At 52.9% G+C, this 5,443-nt stretch overlaps 1 pseudogene; it reads left to right on the top strand.

Moving 5' to 3' along the window:
* Positions 1 to 3,103: 3,103 nt before the first annotated feature.
* LOC125092660 (uncharacterized) lies at positions 3,104 to 4,926 on the top strand (annotated as a pseudogene).
* Positions 4,927 to 5,443: the final 517 nt, after the last annotated feature.

Below are 5,443 nucleotides of genomic sequence, written 5' to 3'. Positions count from 1 at the left end.
AGGCGGTCCTCTTGTCAAGCATCATGATGCCATCATGAGCTCATTTATTTGGGCACTTCTATTTCACTCCCACATGCCCTTGCCTATTTTTATGTCAGCACCATCCTGTTGACTCAGGGGAGTGATCCAAGGTATTGGAAGTTCAGCTTCTAGGGACCCACCACGTACTTCTTCAGATTCAGAAACGTTTTGACTCCTTGTGTTCTTTGTGGTTCCATACCTATTCTAGCAGTTTCTCTGTTTTGAGAACATGACATTGTGCTATTGGTCAGTATGGCACTGAATCTGTTCCCTATTTATTCTAGGAACTGGGGGTTCACCTTAATCTCTTAGGGTCCAAAGTCCTCCAACAGTGCCTGGTGGGTGTGCATGAGCCCAGGAACCTCTTACATATCAACGGCCCTGTCAGGCCAGCCAATAAGGCTAGAGAAATACACGGGAGAGTAGGGCTTGTCTCTCACTCCTGGTTGGTTTCTAATGCTGAGCTAACCAGGGAAGAGTCTGTCTAGTATCCATTTTAAACAGTCGTTTATTATCTCAATGAACTATAGGGAAATCATCAAACATCCAGTTGCTCACTCCCACTAACCACATGTCAAGAATCCCATAATGACTGGAGTATTAGATGGTTGCACTGGGAGGGGACAGAGGTCATGGGCATGCAGAACTGACACTGAGGTGACTGCTGCAGCATCCTGGTCTCATTAGAAGAGATGAAACTCCAATCTCTGTCTCCTCAAAGGGCTCCAGCTCCACCAGCCCTGTGAACATTTGACAGCAGAGCAAAAGGTTCAGGCAGATGCTGCATGGCCCATAGACATCTCAACAGAACTGAGATGAATGGGTGAGGCAGTCTCTCTCATAACAACATTGCTCCTATTTCAGTTCCTGCAGATTTGCGTGTAGAGAGCATCGACGACGCCAACAGTGAGGATGAAGTCTCTTCAGGTAGAGAACAGCACAGAGGCAGGGGACAGTGGGACATGGTTCCTGGAATAGGGGGTTGCCACTGCCGCTCTGGAGAATGAAAAAGGTGGATAAAAAAACCACCAAGGTAAGGGATGCATTGGCAACAGGCATGACTTGCTCATTTCATAGTTTCTGAATGAAAAGAACAGACATTGTGTCCATGGGCCTTTAGGGTAGGCTGGGTTTGTCATCATCACTAGACTCCTTGGGTGGCTCTTTTAATGATCATTCCCATCAAATCTTCTCTTGCCTCCCATTGCCACTGCCACATGTAAAAGCTTGGTCTCTTTGCTCATGTCCTCTCAGGAATGGTGCACAATAGATTCTGGGTCTTTCTTGGCATGGGCTCAGACCTGGTCATATTCATGACTTGTGGCCCCAACCACCCTCCCCTGTGCAAAATAACTAGGACACTACGTTCTATTGGGATCCAGGATGTGGAAGACAAGCAAACTCTCTCCCTCATAACATCCACTACGAAACCTTCTTGGTTCTGTCTAAGCTGCTGTGCCTTCGAGGGTACTCCCAGAGCTGGAGAAGGTAAAGAAAACTTCCCCTGGATTCACTACACAGGCTCCCATGTCCCTTAGCTTCTGCCAGCCTTCACACCCCAGCAGAGTCTGACCTGTGGACATGTTCCCAAGGGAAGGACGCCCCCATACAGCTGCCCTGGAGATGCCCTGTGGCAGGCCAGGGTCCCCTAAGCCTGTGTGAAGGGGCTTCAGGAGCTGCTTCACACTTCCTGTGCCAGGTGCACTCTACCTTTCACTAGCTGTCATCTAGCCATAGCACAGAACTTCTTGGGAGATGGGCCAGGGAGTCACAGCTCCACGCACAAACCCACCTCTGTCACACAGCTCTGGCCATGCTCCCCACCCCCTAGTCATGCCCAAACTGTAAATGTTCCTCAGGCCTGCCCAGGGCCCTACACACATCCCTGCCCCATCCATTCACTGCCAGCCTCAGCAGGAGCTCTGGTAGGAATCCTGTGATTCAGTGACCACACCTCTGGACATTTTCCAGGACTGCCCTGAACATCTGAGGGTATCTGGAGAATTTCCTGTGCTCCCATCTCCATTCATCCTCTGTAACACTTATGGAAACAGAGAGCACTGTATTAACTTGAAACATGTCCCTGGGAAGGTCATCTCAGTCACTGGGCAGACATGGCTATGGGGAGGTAGAGAGCCGTCTCTCACTGCAGTTCCCCAGCAATCCCAGACCTGGGACAGCTGCTCCCAGCACAGAGGGATCAAGGGTTGATTCCGTGGAACCAGGGTATCTCTTCTCTTTCCTTGGTTGCCCCCTCTTGGACAACATTATGACTGGTGGACCTTGGCAGGAGGAAGGACATGGAGCATCACTAGGGGAGGAGGAGGAGGAAAGGGAGAAGGGAGGGACAGGAACAAGGATAGAGGAAAGCAAAGTCCTGCAGAGGCAGTCTTAGGGACAGTGACAGCCTCAGAGGGAAAGGAACACACAGATGGGTCTGGGTTTTGGAGAGAATCGAAGGTGGGAAGAGCAGGTGGGCATCCAGAGACCCACCTGCACCCTGTGGAGTTCAAGTGACCATGACCCCGCAGGACTCAGAGCTGGGGCGTCACCCAAATGAGGGTAGAGCCCATCATCCCCAGAGTAGCAGGCCCGAGGTCGTCAACTGCTCTAACTCCCCTTTGTCCTCTCTCACAGCTACCCCAGCCTCCTTGCTGCTCTCTGACCTGGAGGAGGATTCCAGAGAAAAGGGCGATTCCAACAAAAGGAGCCACAATGCTCCTGTAATTCATTTCTACCACCATCTCTTGGGCTTCCTCTCTCATATGCCCATAATCACCTCCTCCCAGCTCTTCCCCGTTCCATGCTTTGATGACACCCACCTTGGAGGCCCTAATCTCTGGCAGGCACTCAGGATTTGCATCTGAACTGTCGCATGAAATCCCAGGGTATCCCTCCTCAGCCCTATCCTAGCATCCCCCTGACAGCTCACCACTGAGTCTGGGAAGCAGCCCTGGACAGCAGATCCAGGAGTAGGCCAGGGAGTCGGCAAGGAACAGCTCACACTACTGGAGGGGCCTCAGGAACGGAGGCTGGGCCTGGGTGTCCCCACTTGGTTCTCCGCTGTTGGGAGTCTGTGCTCATGCCCTGTTCTGCTCTTGCTTTCAGCTCTAAAGAAGTTTCCCTTCTGTGGACTTGACAGAAACAACAAGGGAAGCAGAAGAAGAGAAGGACTTGGGAAGGGGGTAAATTGGGTAGGAAAAGGGGCCAGCAAACATGGACACACACTCTCCCTCATTGCCCTGACTTTGTTGTGGGCATCTTGGGAAACAACACAAAACCCAGGGTGCTGCCCTGGCCTCAACCACAAAGAGGAGAGGAGAGGAAGGTCACAGTTCCTTCAGGCACTAGGAAGCCTGACAACATCCCATGGGGAACCTCCACCTGATCCGTGCAACTCCCTGTGGTGGTTGGGTGCTGTCGTCCAGGAGCTGCTGCTCTTGGAGGAAGGGCACTGGCTGTCTGGAGGGACTGGACCCCAGGCAGCCCATGCACTGTGCTCCTCTGGAAAAGTGCCCCACACCCCATTGACCCCTCACTCTGCACGACCCAAGCCTTTCCCTCCCACCCTGCAAAAGTCAGCAGATGGCTTGCTTCTGAACAACACTAGTCAGGAAGAGAGAGTGGTGGGGTGGCCCCATCTCCCACTTCAGGCACCTGACAAATGAGCAAACAAGACAGGCCCCCAGGTTCATAGGAGCAGGACAGTTCACCCCTCCCAGCACTGCATCCTTTTGGGCACGGAGTAGGCCCCATTCTCTGGCTGAGTCATGTACGCTGGCCACTCCTGTAGGATCTGACCAACACCTCCAGTCCTCTGAGCCTCCAAGACGACTTGCAGGAGGTAGCGGGTTCCCTCATGGCACCATTTAACTATGTGAATTTGATATTCTAGAGACTCTCATCAATCCCTCAATCTGCAGGGAAGATCCATCAGGGAAAGCCCTCCCTGCCTGTTTCCACCTTGACCACCACCTGCCCACAGCGTGGGACCCATATAAACCCACTTCCCATGGGAGTCAGGAGCACACCTTCTCTGTCACGCTACCTGCAACACTCGTGTGGGCAAAGGCTCCCCCCACAGAGAAGGGCATATCGAGGGCTCTCAGAGAGCCTGGGGAAGGGACAGTCCAGCAGGAGGAGGACCCGGCAGTAATGGAGCAAGAAGGTCAGTGAAGGGGCCTGAGCGACCCTGGGAGTGTAGCCTTCATTCAGCCTCAGGGGGCCCGTGGGAAACTTCCGTTTCTTCATGTCATACATGGGTCCTGCAGGAAAACATCTACCTCAATACCTCATAAGAGACGTCCCACAAAACCCCACAGGCCTCTCGTAAGACCTGCCCCAGGCCACATGCCACTCACTATCTCATACAACTCCACATGCTGTCTGCACAGCTACACCACAGGACAGTCTGCCCATGACCCCGAGGCACCAGAGTCTCCTGGGGTGCTCAGACAAAGGGAGCCAGGAGGGCCCTGGGGCCCCACTTGTGGTTTCGATTTGGGCCTGGAGGAAGATTCGGCATGAAAACATAAGGAAACACGCCTGCAGGAATGGCTCTCTTACACCTGACCTCCGTAGGCCAAAGTGAAGACTTCTGGGCAGCCCACCAGAAGACAACGAGGCAAGACAAGAGGACCCTCTTAGTCGGCCACCACACCCAGATTTGGCTGCCCAAGCCCTGCTGATGACTGACACTTGGAGCAGGAGGCAACAATCTGGGCCTACAATAGTCCATTGTTTGCTAGGACTGGGCCTTCCTGGGCCTGGGGATCACAGTAGCCTTCTGGTCTTTTCCCCTGTCTGCTTCAGGGACTGCTCCTCCTCCCACTGTCCCTCCAATCCCCAGCAACAATGCAGAGCATGACAGATGCAGAAAGAAGCAGGAATGCCAGTGCTCCTTGACCACCCTGGAATCGACTCGAGGGGCAGCAACCACCCCAGCTGTATTCCCCCAGTGTGCCACCCATTACCGCCCCTATCGCTTCCATGTGCCTGACCATGACCAACGCTGGGCTCAACACCGGCAGTGGCCCCATAAAATGGGCCCCGCTCAGTCTGTGTGTTTTGCAGTAGCAACAGGTGTAGGGAGGATAGGCTATCCCTAATCTGAGCACGACTTCTGGAGAACTCAGACACCATGGCAGAGGAACTAGGGCACCAAGTACACCGATGTACCTCGGGGAAAACATGGGCCTCAAGCATGGCAATGCTAGACACCTAGGACATACAGAAATGGGATCCAACATTCCTTTGTTGGGAATGCAAGTTGGTGCAGCCAATTTGGAGAACAGTGTGGAGATTCCTTAAGAAATTAAAAATAGAGCTTCCTTATGACCCTAAAATTGCACTACTGGGCATTTGCCCCAAAGATACAGATGTAGTGAAAATAAGGGCCATCTGTACCTCAATGTTCAGAGCA

The sequence above is a fragment of the Lutra lutra genome, unplaced genomic scaffold, assembly GCF_902655055.1.
Source record: "Lutra lutra unplaced genomic scaffold, mLutLut1.2, whole genome shotgun sequence".
Classification (NCBI taxonomy): Eukaryota; Metazoa; Chordata; class Mammalia; order Carnivora; family Mustelidae; genus Lutra; species Lutra lutra.
This window is presented reverse-complemented; position numbering and strand designations above follow the sequence as displayed.